Raw genomic sequence first — 21,908 nt, 5'->3', positions numbered from 1 at the left:
CGGGGGAGGTGGAATGTGAGGAGGAGGATCAGGTTTGAGGATACTGTCATCTTTGTTGGTTTCAGCACAGCCTGAGCAATGGCCAGCCCAATAATAGCCAGCACTATGTCTACCATGGGGGTTAGGACATGCAAATGCCCCTGTCCCCCTCCACTTAGCTCCTGCTGCCTCCAGTTGTGTGTCACCTTATTCTGCAAGAGAGAGGGAAATGTGTCAATGAGTGTTGTGCAGTCTGTTTTGATGATGCTGCTGTCATGGTTGAATAGAAGATAATATAGTGTGTGCAACCTGTAAGATGTGGGTGTGAGGCTTGCAGCTGTTCTAAGTATGTGAGGGTGCAATGAAGCATGTAAATGTCAGGTTCTGAGTCCTAATTGATAGAGATTGTTGGTAGGTGAGTGATGGAGGTGTGGTGTCTGAGGCTAGTGGTGCAGTTGGTAGGATATGGCATTTGAAGATGTATTCATTGACCTTGATCACTCGTGCGAGGTTGTTGAACTTCTTGTGGCACTGCATCCAGGTCCTTGGGGCTTGATACCTGGCATTGACATCCATGGCTACCTGCTCCGCTGCCTTATTCATGTGTGTCTGAAAGGGCTCTTGGCTCCCTGAGGATAAAAGACATCTCTTTTCCTTTCCACCTCCTCCACCATGGTCTCCAGTACAACATCCCAAAATCTTGGAGCCCGCTTTCTCGCTGTTGTACCATTCTTCAATGTTTCCCAAGTCTGAACAACTTCTTGAATGACTGTCAGCACCTGCTCCAGCCACATTGCACCTCCTTTTAAGAGGTGCAGGCCAGCATTAAGTGGTGCTCGACACTCACAATAGTCGCCAGCAACTCATGCACTTAGCCAATCAACAGCACAGTTAGTGCTGGCTGGAAGCTGAAATCATTGCATTAAATAGGAAGCACAATGCTGGCGTGCTGCTTGCACTGCACTCAACGGGCATGGGTTAATCGCGCATCACGATCCCTGCACCCATTTTCAGGTGCTATCAAATTTAACCCCCCCAAATACGTTGATGTATGTTACCTACTCTGCACACAAGATATGGAGAATTGCATTATAGATCTTACGCAACATTCTGGTAATTAGAGTTCCCACAATTGTGAATGTTTATAAAAGACCAGTTGATCCCAAATATCACTCTACAATCACTTTTCTCCTGTAACTTCAAGTAAACTATGGCCAATAGTAGAAGTCCCTCTGCTGTTGAGGATGCAATCTTTGATGCAGCTTTAAAATAGAATGGGGTTGCATTTTTAAAAAGCCTGCTATTATTAGTTGAGGATTTTACTTTCACAAAGACTGGGTCATATCATTACTACAGCTCACTGGTAAATACCCCATACCCAGCACAATATATCCTGCTAGTTATGGGTTATACACTACCTACAGAACCAAAGCTCTGTAAACTTTGACATAAGCAAAACCCCTTCGAACTCTAGCTCCACACCTGGAAAGACTCCCACTGTCATGTATCTGTCCTATGCCATCTCTTTGTTTTCAAATTTAGATACAATGTAAAATCTAAAGGCTGTGGGTAGTTAAATAAGAAATGAATAACCATCATGTGCAGCAGGCAATATGCAGATCTACTTAAAAATTATACACCGTGCATACCACACACCATATAAAATGTCTTCCACAATTACAAATGCCTACTGAGGGGTTGTGCCCAGCCTAGAAAGGTGCTGTACATATTCTAGGAGTGTCTGCAACTTCAACCATTCTTCACAGGTGGCTTGTATCCTACCAAATCTGATTTTTGTCTATTGTTTAATTGCTTTATTATAATTTCTTGTGAATTGTTCCTGCATGAAAAAGATTCAAATGGATCATAGCCATTGATATAAAAAGTATTCTGCAACTCTGCTAAGAGTCACTAATGACGAAAGATTCATCAACCTGAAATGCACACTCTATTTCTCTCTCCACAGATGCTCCCTGACCTGCTGAGTATTTCAACAACAACAACTTATATTTATATAGCACCTTTAACGTAATAAAATGTCCCAAGGCACTTTTCGGGACCATTATAAAACAAAATATGATACCAAGCCACAAAAGGAGATCTTAGTTCAGATGACCAAAAGCATGGTCAACGAGGTAGGCTTTAAGGAGTGCCTTAAAGGAGGAAAGTGAAGTGGCGAGGTAGAGGTATTTTTAGTTTTTTTATCTCTAATTAGCTCTTGTCTTATGTTAAAGCCATCAAGGATTCAACACAACAGCCTGGATTTTGCAGTAGAAAGAACGTGAGGTTATAAACGCATACAGTTATTACAGTGTAAATCAGACAGTATCCTCTAGCGGTTGCAGTTCTGATGAAAGGTCATTGACCCGGCACGTTGGCCGGAATTTTATGGGCCCCCCAGGTACGGGAACGGAAGGCGGCAGGTGCAGTTCCCATCACTTCCTGTCGCCAAGCGATTTTGTCTGGGGCAGAAAAGGCCGAAGATGGCCTTCTGACCCAGAAGTCAATTGTGGCCCTTAAGGGGCCAATTAACAGCACCGCTGGCAAAGGCTGCCCCTCTGCCAAGACCCTCCCCCCGCACTCACCAACTACCATCCACCATCGCCACCCACCCCCCGCCCCCCCTGTCGCTGGGGCCTGCTGGACTGGCCCCGACAACCTCGCTACACTTACCTGGGATCCAGGGCTCCAGCGATGGGCCTGGTCTGAGACCTCTTGGAGTACCGGAAGTGGCCAGCACTCCCAGTAATGCTGCCGATGCTACTGAGCTGCCGGCCCTTTGATTGGTCGGCAGCTCTTGGGGGTGGGATTCCCATCCTTAAAGGGTTGGGGACCACAGAGCTGGACAGTTAATTGACCAAGTGCCATTAAATCTAATTGCTGGGTTTGGCCGGGGGGTGCGGTGCTCGCCAATGGGCTGAGGCAAAGCTCCCCTTGCATTTTAGGCCTGGTGTCGGAACCCCCACTGGCTACACAAAATTCAGCTTGTTAACTTTTTTTCTCTCTCCACAGATGCTAACTATGCGGCTGCATACTTCCAGCATTTTCAATGATGGGCCAAATGGCCTCCTACTATGCTGTAACAATTCTGTAATTCTGTGATTATAGCATCTTCCAGGGACTCCATATATATAATTAAACATGGAAATCAGGAAGTTGCTGTCCAAGTTGCCCTGCTCCTCCAGAGGCTGCACTCTAGTAGTATCTCAACAAGGTAATCTGCATTGAAATGCATAAGAGGGCATGAAGTTGCAGTAATTGCATGACATATATCAACTAAACTTGCCAGAAAAAGTTAGGGCTTCTCCATTCCTGTGTAAGTAAATTTTTAATGGTGTGATAAGTCTTAATTACTGCCAATTAACCTCTCTGGCATTGAAAATTATCATTTACAAGTGTGCAGTCTCATTCCTTCAGATTTGAATTAGTGTTGGAAATTCTTAAAAATCAATAACTTTTTTCTGTCTGTCGTTTTTATCTCTCTTCATTTCATCCTCTTTCCCTCTTTTTATTTCATGTTCTGTGCATGATTTGACATTGAATTAACTATTCTAACTTACACTTCCTGGTTCAGATGCTACAGGCAGAATCTTACCACTTCAGTTGTTAAACACAGGTGGGGAACCATTTCTGGGTCCCGACCCTGATGGTTTCTGAGGTCCGCCCACCTGTGCGATCTTGCCGGAGGCAGCCAAGTAAGAGATTGTCTCCAGGACCCACATCCGATTAGCGATGGCAGACAGACAGTACAGTGGGAGGGTCAATCGGAGTGGCCGAGGCTCTGGGCAGCTGGCAACCCCACTAAGAGAGGTGTGAGCTGCTGCTGTAGGTGGGGGGCCACGAAAGTGCCTCAAGATGGAGGCACCCTCTGAAGAGTTTTGAATGCTTAAAAATAAATTATGGCCGCAGCTGCCAGGTCAACTTTGTGAAGGGGTCCTTCTCCACAGGATTGCCTGCAGCTGCAGCTGTGGCCCTCTGGTAGCTGCATTTCTGGGGATGTGGGGGCAGTGATGTAATTAAAGGAGGCCTTGCTGGATCCAAGCCTGTCGCCAGGGGGCCACCTCGAGCCACCTGTCGAGCTTCAGATTCACCGGGGGTGAGGAAGGGCCTGTCGCCTGTCGGGAAAATCCTGTTGGTGTCACCAATTTGTCCCCTAGTGGGAACTTAATTGATGATAATTAGCTGTCCGTCACTACTGGCCAGGTAGCCAGTTCCTGTCCGATCCCACCCCCAGCAAGAACGCTTGGAGGCGGGATCGTACCGTTCTAAAATCTAAAATCTTTCTAAAATCTCCTCCCCCTCCAAACTGCCTCCATGTGGCTAAGATTCCGCCCTGCATCTCCTTCTCTTTAATCTAATTGGTTGGGAAGATGTTTACCCAGGGCCCAGAAGCCCTGTAGAGAGCACCAGAGTGTTTTGACTCTCTAATTACAACAAGCTCCAGTGCAAAAGCTCACATAAAACTTTGGGCAGGTTTAAGTGTAATGAACAACTGGTGCCATTCATTCGCCACTATCTGCAAAATCCAGGTTATTGTAAGTAACTAAATGAAGTTATATGAGATTATTGAATAGCACAGCACAAGGGACGATGTTACTAACAATCACAAAAGGCTTTAATCTTTTCGGTTATTTTTGCGATAAAGTGTATGGCCTCTTAGTGTGTACAATAGTTGAAGTAAAGTTTTGGCTTCTTCTGAAAGGAATATTTTATCAACCTGTCCATTTACTTGCTGTATTGACAGTGTCCTTTAAGAGTAATAATCTGTCTTTCTGGTTCCTGTGATATAGCTAAGTCAGGTAAAGCTCAATTTCTAGTTCATTCCTTTGAGTCATTTCATTTTATTCAATTGTGACAAGAGGTGACAGATACTTGTCAAAAGATTCAGCACAGTAAGTGCATACCAAATTCTGCCTTCAAAAGAAAATGTCTTTATAGGCATCAATATGTATTGCTTATCCCCAGCTTATACACACTACTGAGTCAGCGGCGCTTGAGATGGCTTGGCCATGTGAGCCGCATGGAAGATGGCAGGATCCCCAAAGACACATTGTACAGCGAGCTCGCCACTGGTATCAGACCCACCGGCCGTCCATGTCTCCGCTTTAAAGACGTCTGCAAACGCGACATGAAATCCTGTGACATTGATCATAAGTCGTGGGAGTCAGTTGCCAGCATTCGCCAGAGCTGGCGGGCAGCCATAAAGACGGGGCTAAAGTGTGGCGAGTCGAAGAGACTTAGTAGTTGGCAGGAAAAAAGACAGAGGCGCAAGGGGAGAGCCAACTGTGTAACAGCCCCGTCAAACAAATTTCTCTGCAGCACCTGTGGAAGAGCCTGTCACTCTAGAATTGGCCTTTATAGCCACTCCAGGCACTGCTTCACAAACCACTGACCACCTCCAGATGCTTATCCATTGTCTCTCGAGATAAGAAGGCCAAAGAAGATGTATTGCTAAACCCAGCACAGGTGGAGAATGTCAAAGTGGTACAGAATCCCACCTTTATCTCATTTTAGTCTGATATGATGCCACATAGTGACACTTAAATCAACAATTGTATCATTGTCTAGTAAACATTATTTCTATAAAGTATCTGAACATGCACTCTTCATGTTTGGGAATTTCACATTATATATTATTATTGATGAGACTGCTATCAATGATTTAAGAGCATAGTGTCCTCCTGACCATCTCTTCATCTCACTGATGTGACAAGCTCACAACTGATACTGATGAGAACGTTTCGATTTTCTCTCTCGTCTTTCTCATGAGAATGCTTTTTAATAGTTTCTATTTGATTCTTCTATTTGCTGGTGAAAGCTCAGCAAGATTCTCCAATGTTATAAAATTCAGTATTGCTATTAGCATGATCAGCACCAAATTTTATTATTTCTTTTATTCACTTGTGCTGAGCTCCTAATCTTGGGCATGCTTTCATGAGAAGCTGATGAAGGGAGGAAAAGGAAAATCAGAGCCATCAGTTGCAGTGTTTCTCCTTTAACAGGATTCAGAATGGAATTGGTGATGTCCAGGACCTGGTCATCCACCCAGCAGCTTCTCAATGTGCTGACAAGTGCTTGATGCTGATCGAGCAAGAAAGGGAAGTTGAAGAAACAATACTTTGAATGTTCATCTTGCAGTCAAAGAAATGTGTCTTTAATAAAATGAACTTTCTGGCAGTGTAATTTTGAAACCAATTATTTTGGGCTTTGGGTGGGAAGCAAAATACTGAGTTTTCCTTGATGGAGTTGTTGACACATATTGAAAAATAAGTTTTGATTTATTTTGTTTTGTTTTGATATAGCTGGAAAGTAAAACATTGAACGTTGTTTCATAGCTTATTATTTTACTAATTTAAATCACAGTAGAAGATTTTGAGTACTCATTTTTACCAACAATTTTTTAACTACTTGAGAAGACTAACATTTCCTACAACGTAAGCAAGTTATCCGACTGAAATTTTTTTATAGAACCATAGAGAAATTATGGCACTGAAGGAGGCCATTCAACCCATCGTGTCCATGCTGGCCACAAAATCCCACCTTCCAGCACCTGGTCCATAGCCTTGCAGGTTACAGCACTTCAGGTGCATGTCCAGGTACCTTTTAAAAGAATTGAGGGTGTCTGCCTCCACCACTGTTCCTGGCAGTGAATTCCAGACACCCACCACCCTCCAGTTGAAAATGTTTTTCCTCGTGTCCCCTCTAATCCTTCTACCAATCACCTTAAGTCTGTGCCCCCTGGAGTTGACCTCTCCGCTAGGGGAAACAGATCCTTCCTGTCTACTCTATCTAGGCCCCTCATAATTTTGTACACTTCAATTAAATCACCCCTCAACCTCCTCTGTTCTAAGGGAAACAACCCTAGCCTATCCAATCTTTCCTCATACCTGCAACTTTCAAGCCATGGCAACATAGAATCATAGAATAGTACAGCACAGAAGGAGGTCTATCTGCCCATCGAATGTGTGTTGGCTCTTTCAAAGAGCAATCCATATTCTAGCAATTTGTTTTTCCTTCAAGTATTTATCAAAATTCCCTTTTGAAGGCTACTACTAAATCTGTATCCACCACTCTATCAGATAGTGCATTCCAAATCCTAACTGCTTATTATTGAAAAAGTTTTCCCTCATGTCGAACATAGTTTTTTTGCCTTAAAACTTAAATCTGTGCCCTCTAGTTTTCAACCTTCAGCCATTAGAAACAGTTTGCCATTATTTACTCAACAAAAGCCACATGATTTTAAACAATTCTATCAAATTTCCTCTTAGCCATCTCTGCTTCAAGGAGAACAACTCCAGCTTCTCCTGTCTATCCACATAACTGTAATTCCTCATCCCTGGAACCATTCCAGTAAATCGCTTCTGTACCCTATCCAAAGTTTTCACGTCCTTCCTAAAATGTGGTGCCCAGAACTGTACACGGTACTCCAGCTGTAGCTGAGCTGATATTATGGGTTTAGCATAACTTTCTAGTTTTTGTACTCTATGCCTCTGTTTTTAATGTTACAATCCTGTTCGGGACCGGTAACGTTTAAAAAGAGAAAGTCAAATTCCTAGTTATTACTGAGAATTATGCCACAAGATTTCACATTTTAAACACACAACTTTACTGTACAAGAGTTAAACAAGCAAAACACTACTAACAGCACTACAATTTGGAAACACTGATGTTTTAAATTTAAAATCTTAACAGTGCATGAAGACATATCTTTTAAACTCTAAATTGCAGCAGAACACTCCTATTTGACTGTTATTGCCATCCAAGATTTCCCTAAACATTATAGGATCTTAGTGGTTTGTTCACTTCTCCTGGGACAAATCCAAAGCGTACCACAGCTCTTAGGAATTCACTTCGATTTCCTTAATTCCTCAGCTATCTTCTGAGGTATCAGATCTCCCGGATCTGGACTTCCCAGGTTGAGCACGGGTCTTACTCAAAACAGAAATACCCGTGGTTCCCGATGGCCTCTTTGCTCCTGAGTCCAACCGACTTCCAAAAGCCAACTGCTTGTCTGAAGCCAACAGCTTTCCAAAAGCCAATTCTTTGTGTAAAAGTTAACTGACTGACTCTGTCAGCAAGCACCCAAAAGAACGCAACAGGCAACCCCTGCATTATCTATCTCCATAGTAATGTTGTACATTTGGGATGTCCCAGATAGCAATTAAAACTAATTATTTCCAACTTGACATCTTCTCTTTGATTCCTGATACCCACATGAATAATTGATATTGCTAATAATGACAGGACAAACTCTGGTAAACTTGCTCATTCCAATTGCCCAATAAACGAGGCCATTGTTATGGCTCTCACCTCTCTAACTCTGTCTCTGCAGGCACTATTGGAGAGATTTTTGAACTTTAAATCTTCTCTTAGTTCTGGGAAATCATATAATAATTAGTTAAACCCCTGATGACAGCAAATGCAGCCACCCCATCTTCATCAAAAAGTTCAGAGCGACTTCGATTGTTTAGGGTCTCCACACTTCCCAATGTGAACTTACGAAATAAACATGGGCTACCCTTTGATTTGTAACCACCCCAGGTTTGTTTGCCAGCTTCTCAAACCAGCTGTTTTCACTTGTCTTGCATTAAAAAAAATTCAATTCCCAAATTAAAAGTTACCTCCAGAAAATTAATGTAAACCATCAACCAGTTGATCGTAACAATAAAGCCCAAGATCCTATAGGCTTTATTAACTGCTTTGTTAACTTGTCCTACCACCTTCAAAGATTTGTGCACCAACACCCCAGTTTTCTCACTTCTTGCAGCCCATTTATGAAACAAAACACTAGGTCTATACAATGCAGGTTTCATTGATTTAGGTACCCAATGGCTAATAAGAAAAACTGATACATTTTCCTCTAAAGTTTCAACTGTTAAGCCAAAACAATTTTTTGAATCCTGTAAAGTTGCTACAAGGTAAAGTATTAGGATTTCTTATTGTATTAACTCCCAGGTCTTGCCATTCTACATGGTTATTCTGAAGCTGAGTTGAGAGACAATGTATTCTGGGATAGAGAACTGGCAATGACTCGTGAACGTGTCCTCTCATTTCACAGATCATTCGAGTGACTAAAGCTTTGAATTCTGATTCATATAAAATGGATTAAAATCTGACTTTAAACCCAACCGCTTGTGGCATAAATGATTGAAGCCCATGAAGTCCAAAGAGACACAGCAGCAAAATTCCAGTAAGTACAGCATTTATTGAGCATGATTTGGGGTTCTATAAAGGCTCAGAGGGCAAACATGATGATACAGTATTGAGCCATATAAACAAGCAAAGCTCCAATTTGATTCTAACTGCATGCAGGGTTAGCTGATCTCAGTCAAGGTAACAAAAGATAGACAAGAAAATCAACAGGATCTACATTTAATTCAATTTTAAACTTCTTACTGACTAGACAATGGTTTATGTGCCGAAAAAACTTTTTATCCAAAGCAAGACGTCACAACAATGGAGAGCAGTGCTGATTATATTGATTAGCTGATTCTGGAACATTATTGATGCAGTTTAATACTATCTACCCAAAGCATATCTGAACACAAGCAATATTTGCCACTCTGAACCCTAAAATAAAACAAAAGAGTGCCATGATGTATCAACAGTTGCATTTCATTTAATTGTTTCATTCAATGAATATGCTGTAAGGTTCCCACATCTGCAGGAATTCGAGCACTTTGTAGAAAAATGTATCCAAATTAGACACAAGAAGGAAAATAGCAAACAACAGAATGAATTAGTTTTATTTACTGCCTGATTCTAAAATTAATGGAAATGTTGTAACCTGCTTTGGTCACTCAAATAAGCTAATTAAATGTTTTGGACACATTTAACAGATTTGTATTTCTTTTCTACTTAACTAAAATACCCGAGAAATTTCATTGTTACCATATGTTCATTTTCATAGAGTCATAGGGCTGTATTTTACATGTCCACCACCGAAATCGTAAGCAATGGCGGTCCGCCCGCACAGACCACATGTTGCGGAGCCGCCGCAGTATTTAGCGCGGCGGCTTATTTAAATGGCCAGGGCAGACCACCCATCCCGATGACATGGAGGGGGCAGGCTGTCAGTCCTCGGCAATGGCATCAAGTGCCATTGCACAGGTGCCGACGTCATTTTTAAAGAGCTTTGTGCCTTTCCATTTAATTTAACTATTTAAAGAGATAGTGATTTGAAATTGATTCAAAAAAATTAAATAAATGTTTCTAGCCCCTCTCCCATTCCCCCAATAATCATACAATTCTTTCCTTGCCCTCTCCCCCCACCAAAATACTTACCTTGTGCACCTGACCATTCCCCCCACCCCACAGTTCATAAACTGTGAACTTTACCCCTCCCACCATCCCCTACACCAATCGGATTAGTTTGACCCTATCCCCCCCAGCACTGAAACAGTTACCTGCTCCTCCCTCCCCACCATTGCTCCACCTCGGATCCTCGGATGGGGTTCTGAAGGCACGGGAGTGCCGTCCACCGGCACCAATATTGCTCCGGGACAGGTGGTGGGAGCCGGTATGTAATTAATTCATTTATTTAAATAAATTTACATATGTTAATTTTGCTCCAGTCAGCGAGCAGCAGGGGGGCTGCCACAAGGCCTCACCGCCACCAGCAATATCAGGCCGGGCCTTCCAGGCGTCAAGACCCGTAGCGGGCCTCTCCCAGAGGCATTTTCCAGCCCCGCCACCACAACCCCCAGCATCGGGAGTGGTAAAATTCAGCCCATAGTCATTTATGGCACAGAAGGAGGTCATTTGACCCATCAAATCCATGCCGGCTGTCCATGGAGCTATTCAGTCATCCCCACTTCCTCGCTCAATGCTCATAGCCCTGCAAGTCTATTTCCTTCAAGTGGCCATCCACTTTTCCCTTGAAGTCATTGATTGTCTCTGCTTCCACCACCCTTGTGGGCAGCGAGTTTCAGGCCATTACCACCCGCTGCGCAAAAAAGTTCTTCCTCATATTTCTCTTGCCCAAAACTTTTAATCTGTGACCTCCAGTCCTTGTACCATTTGTTGGTGGGAACAGCTTTTCTTGTCTAACTTATCTAAGCCTATCATAATCTTGTACACTTCTATTAAATCTTCCCCTAATCTCCTTTGTTCTTTGGTGAATATTTCATTGCAAAGTATACAAGAAAAATCTGATCAAGGCCTGAGATTAGATTAACTTTATTTTCCCAGAAAAGAAAATGAGAAAATAGTAATATTATTGTGAGCTGTTGCCATCTGCAGCTTGATATAAAGAATAACAGCTAACTGGGAATCTGTCATACAACCTAATAAAAACTGAGTACAAAGTCATAAAAATGAGAATGAAATTTGAGCAATTTAATAACATCTGAACCCTAAAATGATGTAAACATAGTGGTAAAAGTACCTACTCGGTTTTAGCATCACATCATAGCATGAACATGATTGTGCTGTAATATACAGCAGATTTATCGGGCTGAATTTTATGGGCTCCCTAGGGATGGGAATAGAGGTGGGAGGACTTATAAAATTGCGTGGGAAAGTAGCAGGTGGAGTGTCCATTGCTTTCCCGATGCCTTCAAGTTTAGACTAGGATGGGGAAGGCCAAGGATGGCCTTCCCACCCAGTGGCCAATTGAGGCCCATAAGTTAATAGCCACATAAGGACCTCTTCTCCCTGCTACTGGCATTTTACCAATGGCTGGTGGGAGCCCTGCCACGTCGGGAGGTCGCTCATTAAAACAAGTTGGCCCCCCCTGTGGGCTCGGGGAGAAGGGCCTCCTCTGTGGGCAATCTGTGGCCCATGGAGGATGCCGGTCAGCAAAGGCCGCCTCTCTGCAAACAGCTCTTCCCTGTCCTCAACGACTACCCTCCCCCAGCTCCTTGTCACAGCCTGCTGGATTGGCCTCAGCGAACCCACCCCACTTACCTGAGGTATGACGCTTCAGCACAGGTCCTGGTCCTGGGCCTCCTATGGTACCAGCAGTGGCCACCTTTCCTACTGGCACTGATGGTACTACTGAGCTGCTGGCCCTCTGATTAGCCAGCAGCTCTTGGAGGCAGGTTCCCCATCCTTAAAGGAATGTGGGACCCTGACAGCGGGCAGTTAATTGCCTGCCCACTGTGGAATTTGGCTGGGGGTCTAAAAGAGAGCAGAGGTGGGGTCATCCCCTGCCTTCTGGCCAAACACTGAGGCCCCTGCCATCAAGGTAAAATTCAGCCTATCCAGTACCTAATGCCACCTTCAATCGCAAACAATGTCTGTTCACAATAAATTGGCAGGCAAGGTGAATCCATTGGTAGCCAAAGTCAGCCTTGACATCAATCATAAAATCAAAAAATGATGGAGCACAGAAGGAGACCATTCATCCCATCGGGTCCATGCTGGCCCTCCATGGAGCAATCCAGTTAGTACCACTCCCCTGCTTGATCCCAGTAGCCCTGCAAGTTTATTTCCTTCAAGAGCCCATCTAATTTCCTTTTAAAATCATTGATTGTTTCCACCTCCACCACCCTCGTGGACAGCAAGTCCCAGTCATAACCATTCACTGTGTGAAAACGTTTGCCTCATATTTCCCCTAACATCTCTTGCCCAAAACCTTCGATCTGTGTCTCCTTGTCCTTGTACCATCAGTTTTTCCTTGTCTAATTTATCTAAGCTTGTCATTATCATGTACACCTCCATCAAATCTCCCCTGAATCTCCTTTGCCCAATGAGAATAAGCCCAGCTTTTCCAACCTAACCTTGTAATTAAAATCCCCCATCCCTGCAACCATTCTGGTGAATCTCCCCTGCACATCTCAAGGACCCTCAGATCTTTCCTAAAGTGTGGTGATCAGAACTGAACACAATATTCCAGTTGGGGTCGAACCGGAGCTTTATAAAGGTTCAGCATAACACAAGAACACAAGGATTAGCAGCAGGAGTAGACCATTCAGCTCCTCGAGCCTACTCCACCATTCAATAAGATCATGGCTGATCTGATTATGGCCTCAACTCTACTTTCCTGTCTACTCCCCCATAACATTTGGCTCCCTTGTCAATCAAAAATCTATTTAACTCAGTCTTCAATATATTCAATGACCCAGCCTCCATTGCTCTCTGTGACAGAGAATTCCACCGACTAATGACCCTTTGAGAGAAAAGAATTCTCCTCATCTCAGTCTTAAATGGGAGACCCTTAATTGTTAAACTGTGTTCCCTGGTTCTCGAGACCCCAATAAGGCAAATATCCTCTCAGCATCCACCCTGTCAAGCTCCCTCATTCTTCTAAACTCCAGTGGGTATGGGCCCAACCTGCTCAACCTTTTCTCATAAGATAACTCATTCATCCCAGGAATCAGTCGAGTGAACATTCTCTGAACTGCTTCTGATGCAATTTTATCCTTTCTTAAGTAAGGAGGCCAAAACTGTACACAGTACTCCAGATGTGGTCTAACTAAAGCCCTGTACAGCTGTAGCAACACTTTCCTACATTTATGCTCAATTTCCCTTGCAATAAATGCAAACATTCCATTTGCTTTCCTAATCACTTTCCGTACCTGCATACGAACTTTTTGTGATTCTTGTGCCAGGACATCCAGATCCCTCAGTACCGTAGAGTTCTACAATCTCTCTCCATTTAAATAGTATTCTTGCAGGAAGAATAGAAAAAGCATAACGTCCCTGCTTCTGTACTCAATGCCTCTATTTATGAAGCCTAAGATCCCATATGCTTTGCTAACCAGTCTCTCAATATCTCCTGCCACCTTCAAAGAATGCTGCACATGCACCCCAGGTACCTCTGCTCCTGCACACTCTTTAGAACTGCTTCATTATGTCTGTATTGCCTCACCCTATTCCTTCTGCCAAAATGCATAGTCTCACATGTATCTATAATATATTCTATCTGCCACTTGTCTAGCCATTCTATTGGCCCATCTATGTCCTGTTGCAGGCGGTTTGCATCATCCTCACTCCTCCAATTTTAGATGTAATAATGAGGACCTAGGATGCTACTGACCACATTAGAAGAGTATGGTATTGGAATTGCAAATCAAAGAATCTGGAAACACCTGTGAATACTGACTGGGCTTAATAACATGGGAAAATGATAGCACAAGAATGACAGCATTCTCTGAAAGTGAGAACAAAAGAGACAAAGTCAGCGATCCCCACAGGAAGTGGTCCTGTTTAGCTGAGCATCAACGACTAAAGAATAAAGGGAAGAGAAGAAACTCTGTGCTTGCGTATAGAATAAGGTTGTCAATTAGACACACCACCAACCAACCAAGCTTACCAAAACAACCTGCAAAAAGAGCCTAGGGCAAGACTGGGCCATGCAAGTTTGTCAGTTGACCCTCCCTCAACTCATGCCTTGATTTCAAATCGGGGATTTTTTTTCAATTATTAAGGGCAAGTGTTTCCAGGGGTAGCATCTTTCAGTAAAATATTATGAGGAATTTCAATGCTCTGAGATGTTTTGATGTGATAATACATGGTGTGAATGTAAATATCTTACATATTAATAGCAATGGATCCACTATCATTTTTAGTTAGGCAAGCTGTGATTTGTGATGGAAATAAGGCTGTATTGAAACCCAAACCCCAGTGATGAAGTATCCACTGCAACCAAGTGCAAAAAAAGCTTAACTTACTGTTGGCTATAAATTGCCATGGAAAATCAGGAAAAGAACTGAAGAGTAACATTGTAAGTCACACTCAGAAAGGATATTTTTTCTCTTTGAGATTTATTTATAGGTTAAACTGGAATTGGACAATTTTGGCAGTCAAAAAGCATTTTTAATGCAGAGGTAATCGTAAAAGCATTTCAAAAGCTTTTGATGGGTTTATAAATATAAGTCTGTAGTACCAGAGCTAGCAGTTAGTATGAACTGAATTCTATGACCTTCTGTTTCTTGTCTGCCTCTCAGTAGGATGGAATTATATTGTTCAATAAAGAGTCAGAGAAGAGACTGCAATTGACAGAGAGGTAGCTCACATGATAGAGAGTTTTAAACATGGTAGACCATTTTAAACTTTAAAGAATTCATTCAGTGTTAATGCATTTGCATTTTATTTACACTTGGGGTAATAGTTCAGACAAAATTCAATAACATCACGACTGCTTTGGCGCTAACTATGATTTGAGAACTTGTTAATTTTGAGTGGAATAATTGGGTGCACTTAATAGCAAATGGATTGGAAATACATGTTGCATAGGTTTGACCTTAGTGGCTGCTAGAAGCATAGAAGGATTTGGAGGAATTATGGAGATAGTGTTCTGATGAAAGGTCAATGACCTGAAATGTTAACTCCTTTTCTCTCTCCACTGATGCTGCCTGACCTGTTTGAGTATTTGTGGCATTTTCTGGTTCTATTTTGAAGAAGTTATATTGTGTACAACAGAAATTTTCCATGCAACTATGGTTCAGCATGTGATGGGTAACTCCACGTTTGAACCACAGTATACATGGGCAAAGTTCTAGACAATTACACTTCTGTGAAAGGATTCCATAGGCAGGACATACTAGGTGTGAGAACTAATTGTTCTGAAGTGCAGCAGCAGCTCCTGTTTCTAAAATAAGCATATTATCATGTTATCTGGTAATGGTGCTCTGATCGTAAACTTGTAAAGGATTCACTTCTCCTGGATGTTCCTGTGATCCTCTACAACTCCGAGATCTTTCCGTCCTCTCCAGGTTCATGACGAAGGAAACAACACAAGAGTTGATAATGCATTAGCCAGGCCTCTAATAGAAATAGCAGTTCAGTCTTCTTCGATAGAATAGGTTGCTTTCACCCAGTCTAATGGTTTGAACAACCTTAACTTGTTACTTATTCAAGGAGAGATGCATTGCTCTGCAGCTTGCTAAATGTTACTAAAATATCCCATCATTGGTTGGATATATATTGTGGAATACTGGTTGCCAAAAATCACAAGTAGAACCAGCAATCTTTGCAACTGGTTACAAAAGGGCGGCACAGTGGTGCAGTGGTTAGCACCACAGCCTCACAGCTCCAGGGACCCGGGTTCGATTCTGGGTACTGCCTGTGCGGAGTTTGCAAGTTCTCCCTGTGTCTGTGTGGGTTTTCCTCCGGGTGCTCCGGTTTCCTCCCACAAGCCAAAGACTTGCAGGTTGATAAGTAAATTGGCCTTCGTAAATTGCCCCTAGTGTAGGGAGGTGATAGGGAATATGGGATTACTGTAGGGTTAGTATAAATGGGTGGTTGTTGGTCGGCACAGACTCGGTGGGCCGAAGGGCCTGTTTCAGTGCTGTATCTCTAAACTAAACAAAAGGAGAAAAAGAGTAAGGCAACACCTTGGGCGCAGAACATGTGCTAGAGTTCTATTCTAATGAAGGATCATCTCCCACCAGACATTGAAATACCTACTCACATTCTCAGAACCCCCTGCTTTAAAGAAATTGCTGGAGCCTATAGCTTTTAGGTGAAAATACATAGAATAGACAGCACAGAAATAGGCCATTCAGCCCAACTTTGTGCTGGTATTAATACTCCACATGCATCTCCTCTCATTCCATCTATCTAATCTCAACCTTTCAGCTTATCTTTCTATTCCTTTTTCTCTCATGTACTTGTCTAGTTTTCTTTTGAAAGCATCTAAACTATTTGCGTCAACCACTTCCCATGGTAGCAAGTTCCACATTCTAACTGCTCTCTGAGGAAAGAAATTTCTCTTTTTTTCCCCCATTGGATTTATTTGTAATTATCTAGAATATATGGCCCCTAGTTTTGGATTGTCCCACAAGTAGAAACATCCTCTGCACTTTTACCTTGTCCATAACTTTAAAGACCTCTATGAGGTCTCCTCTAAGTCTTCTCTTTTCCAAAGAAAAAAGTCTCAACCTGTTCAATTCTTCCCAATAATGGTAATCTCTCAGTTCTAGTACCATCCTTTCAAATGTTTTTTGCATGTTCTCTGGTGTTTCTATGTTCTTTTAATAATATGGAAACCAGAACAGAACTGTACAGTGTGGCCTGACCAAGTTCCTATACAAGTTTTGAAAAATTCATTACATTTGAAATAACTTGAATACCTCTGGAAATAAATCCCAGTGCCTTTTTAGCATTTTTAATTGCTTTGTTGACCTGCAATACTGCTTTTAATGATTTGTTCACCCATATCCCTAGATCCCTTTGCTCTTCTACCCCATTCAGTTTCTTATTTTCCAAGGTGTAGGAGATGTTTCTGCTTTTTCTACCAAAGTGCATCACCTCACACTTATCAATGTTAAAGTTACTTTGCCACTTACCTGAGCAGTCTGCAAGTTTTCTAGACCTGAAGCTACTAAAATCAATGTTAATAACAGAAGGCTGCAAAGTGCCCAGGAGGAAGATGAAATCTTTTTCCTGAAGCTTTTCATGAGCTTGATTGGAACAATGTGGGAGGTCAAAGAGGGAGAGATCGCAATGAGAATGAAAGAGGGAGCTAAAGTGGTCGGCCACAGAAAGGTCAGGATCATGCTTGCAGACTGGACCCAGGTATTTGGTATAGGAGTCACCGAGTGTTCGGTTTGTCCATGTAGGGGAACCTATACTGTGAGCAATTTGTACTGCAGTGTAGTTTAGAGGAAGTGCATATGATGGAGTGTTTGGGGCTATGGACAGAGGTGTGGAAGCAGGTAAATGCAGGAAGCAGGTTATATCTGCTGCAGTTATAATGGAAAGTGCCAGGATAAAGGGCAGCTAGAAGTGTGGTGGTGCAATAATGATTAAGAATATCCTAGAGGGAATGGACTCTTTGGAAAGTGGAGATGGGGGGAGTGGGTGGAAAAGGAAAAGATGCTTAATGATGGAATCATGTTTAGGTGTTGGACAGGGCAATTGATGATCTTTTAAATATTGAGGTTGAGCGGAACTCCTTCATTATTGTGAAAGAGGGAAAGCTAAGAGAAGTATGAAAAATGGGCAGACCCAGTGAGAGAAAACCTCTATGCAGAAATCAGGAGGATAATTCAGAAGCCTGGGTGAGGAAAGTTCAGCCATTAGAGCAGGTGAGCCAAAAATAGGAAAAGAGGGAGAAAGAGAGAGTTTTTTTTAATAGGAACTGGGTTCGAAAGAACCATAATCCAGTTAGTTATGGTGAGGTTTATAATAATTATCCAATATTTGCAATTCTTTAAGAACCTTATGAATTTGACTCAGCAAAATTGCCAAATGCGGTCAGTATCTATTCACGTCATATTTTATCAAACATTTGAGAAATGTCAAGTGCTGTCTTTTTTCTATATATCAAGAGACTCATTTAATTTCTCGACCATGTGATTAAGTGTATCACCAGTTTTTGTCCTGAAAACAAAGTGATGACCAGATTGCAGATAGTTATAACTGAGACATTACAGAGATTCTCATTCACCTTGGCTTCATATTCAATAATAAGGATACTTGTATTTATCAGATTCTAGCTTACATTGTCTGTGTATAGGAGAATCAGATGCTTTTTGATAGGATTATGTCAGTTAAAAAACTGTTGAAACGGATAAACTATAGAGTCAGTAAGTTCTTCAGATAAGGTTTTAAGAATCTAAGCCTCTATGACATCAAAGCTAATACATTTTCTGAGGTTTAGCTATTAAATGAGATGTTTGACTTTTTAAGTTTCGGGGCAGGATTTTTGGTTTTGGGTCAGGACCCCAATGTTGAGGTCAAATGGGGTCACAACCCTGCACTGTGTTGGGAGCAGTCACCCGGTAGTGATTGTCCCTGAATTCACCAATTATTGGTCATAGGGCCACTCACAATCCAATTAAGGATGGCAGATGGACTGTCAAAGCTAGATGGCCAATAGGAGGCACTCCAGCTAGGAAGGAACTGCAGCTTGCAGTTGCAGGTAAGGAGGAGAGCGCCTCCATCTTGACACGCCCTATCAGCAACTTTAAAGAAATTGAGATGAAAATTGGCCACAGCTGCCAGGGGAACCCCTTGAAAGGGCAGCTTGTGGCCGCAGCTGTGGCCAAGTAGGCGGGGAGGGGCTGTGGTGGGGGGCCTCAGAAGCTACCTGAGTGCTGGCCCCCCTCCATGGTTTGCCACTGGGAGGCCATTGCCAGGAAGCTGGCCTGTTCTGAACGCCATGGGGGGCCTACAAGCCAACTGGAAAATTTCAGGTAGTTTCTGATAATTGACCTTTCACTTACCTTAATTGGCTACCCGCTGCTTGTGGGCAGGTAACCCTACTGCTCCCAATCCTGCCTTTGGGAAAATGGCTCGGGGCAGGATGGTGCTGGCAAACCGGCACACTGGCTGGCGGCACAAAATTGCCTGCCTGCCTCCTTTCTCGCCCTCATACCGGGCAAAAATTCAGCCTTCGAGTGTTGATTTGGCGGATTAAGTTCTTCCACTTCCATTGAACGTTAGTTACCTAACCTAAGATTTCAGAAGTGTTATCAACAAATATGTTTATTAATTCTGTCTTGTACACTAAACTGCTTTTCTAAGGCAGAGGGTATGGATTGAATGTTGCAAGCAGATTTGACTGTCCTTAGAATGTATTTAAGCATCATTCATTTGGATAGGCTACTGATGAGCTAACAAAATGTTCTTTTTATGTTGGAAATTTGTAGATAGATAGGCTTTCCTTTTCTTTTAGCTGCAGTTCTTTTCCCATCTCATACAGCATTTCTACAGTTTTGAATTTTTATTCCATATTTTTTGCTTTCATTACATTAATGGCATACATCAAAATCTCTGTGCAAAGCATTTGTCCAGGAGACAGTGATCTTTATTGTGACCAACTGTTGTACTTTGAGGAAGAGTACAAACGTAGCCAGCTGTAAGGAGTAGGTTTATGGGCTAAGTGATATCTTTTTGGTCCATACTTACTATTTTGCTTATTGGGATATAGATGTAGCTGCAGCAGACACATTGCAATGAAATGTGTTGTTGTTCAAAATATGCTTTGTGGTAACACAATAAACTATTAAATCAGCTATTTGGGGCGGCACAGTCGCGCAGTGGTTAGCACCGCAGCTTCACAGCTCCAGCGACCCGGGTTCAATTCTGGGTACTGCCTGTGTGGAGTTTGCAAGTTCTCCCTGTGTCTGTGTGGGTTTCCTCCGGGTACTCCGGTTTCCTCCCACATGCCAAAAGACTTGCAGGTTGATAGGTAAATTGGCCATTAGCAATTGCCCCTAGTATAGGTAGGTGGTAGGGAAATATAGGGACAGGTGGGGATGTGGTAGGAATATGGAATTAGTGTAGGATTAGTATAAATGGGTGGTTGATGGTTGGCACAGACTCGGTGGGCCAAAGGGCCTGTTTCAGTGCTGTATCACTAAACTAAACTATTTGAAAAAGGTAGTTCCAATAAAGCTGCACCAGATGGCAGCATTTTCAAACTGTTGCTTCATATTATTTGGCAATCAATAAGCTTACAATAATTAGAAAACTTTCTTTTAAATCAACTGATCACATATCTAAATCTGTAATAATGAAGTCAAAAATACTTGTAACAGTTCTGAGAATAATTGAAGCTATTGCAACAATTTATTTTATTTATTTTTTATTTAGAGATACAGCACTGAAACAGGCCCTTCGGCCCACCGAGTCTGTGCCAACCAACAACCACCCATTTATACTAACCCTACAGTAATCCTATATTCCCTACCACCTCCCTACATTAGAGGCAATTTACAACGGCCAATTTACCTATCACCTGCAAGTCTTTGGATGTGGGAGGAAACCGGAGCACCCAGCGAAAACCCACGCAAACACAGGGAGAACTTGCAAACTCCACACAGACAGTACCCAGAATCGAACCCAGGTCGCTGGAGCTGTGAGGCTGCGGTGCTAACCACTGCGCCACTGTGCCTCCCAATGTTCAGTGGCAGCAAGTAAAATAGATCAAAGGCTAAAATTGAGCCAAAATATTGAGGTACTCTGTCACTTTATAAATCATTAGTGTGATACTGAGTACAATTCTGGTCGCCACATTCTGAAAAGATATTGAAGGTATTAAAGGAGAGAGCAACCGGAATGATTGAGGTGATGGATGTATTGGATTATGAGGAATGATTATGTAAATTGGGCATGTTCTCACTGAAAAAAGAGAAGGCTGAGATGTCATAGGATTGCTGTTTTTAAGATTCCAAAAGGTACTAGATAATGTAGACCATGACAAGCAATTTCACCTTGTCCAGAATAGTAGAACTAGAGGATACGGCCTGCACTTGTAGGGGTTAAATTCAACGCTAATGTGAGAAAACAAAAATCTTGCATTTATAAAATTCCTTTCATGACCACAGAACTTCAAATGCGCTTTACAGCCAACGAAGTAGTCACTGTTATAATGTAGGAAGTGGAGCATTGTGGAAACAATGGCCCCAATTTTGACTGGTGTGAGTTTTACAAATGGGGAAGAGACGTTCTGTTACTGTGGAGTTTTAACTTCACAGGGGCATCTGTCTTTAACAGGCTTCCCACCTGGAGGCCAGCCTGATTGGTAGGCTTGGCTGCCTGTTGGGCAGGTAACTCTCCGGAGGAGACCAGAAGCATATAGGGAGCCTGACAGCATTGGCGGGTGTCAGTCGGTGGTGATCCTGGGTTGCGGGGGAATGGTCACGGGTTTGTCAAACCTGGAGGTGAGAGTCGGCAACATCCTGGAGAGGGGTGTCTGATCCTGGAGATGGCATCTCTTATTGCAGGGGTGGGGGATTCTGATCCCAGGCAGTGGGGAGGGAACCACGTTAGCTTTGGGTGGGGGTGGGGGGGGGGGGGGGGATGCTGCAAAGCACAGCTGCTCATTCTGGCTCACAAGCAGTGCTGGAAAGGCACTTTCCTCTTCAATGCAGCAGTCTTTGCTTCTCTTTAGCCAGGGTTAAACCTGGAAGACAGTTCAAGTGTGAGGCACGCAACCTCATTGGAAGGTTTAAATGACCAACCCACCTCCTTGTTGCCCGCACCCCCAAAACACCACAATTAAAGGAAGCGTAGGCAGGTTGGGTTTGGGTTTG

The 21,908-nt window shown here is 42.8% G+C and overlaps 1 protein-coding gene across 3 annotated transcripts in view; it reads left to right on the top strand.

Moving 5' to 3' along the window:
* spock1 (SPARC (osteonectin), cwcv and kazal like domains proteoglycan 1) overlaps positions 1–21,908 on the top strand; it is a 770,011-nt gene that overhangs the window by 91,923 nt on the left and 656,180 nt on the right. For all 3 annotated transcript variants that reach the window (XM_068043616.1, XM_068043617.1, XM_068043615.1), the window contains exon 2: positions 9,038–9,169. The gene's annotated coding sequence lies outside the window, so the exon portion shown is untranslated. The remainder of the gene's footprint in view (positions 1–9,037; positions 9,170–21,908) is intronic.

This window comes from Heterodontus francisci, chromosome 12 (assembly GCF_036365525.1).
Source record: "Heterodontus francisci isolate sHetFra1 chromosome 12, sHetFra1.hap1, whole genome shotgun sequence".
Lineage (NCBI taxonomy): Eukaryota > Metazoa > Chordata > Chondrichthyes > Heterodontiformes > Heterodontidae > Heterodontus > Heterodontus francisci.
Note: the sequence above shows the minus strand (reverse complement) of the source record. Positions and strands in the feature narration are given on the sequence as shown.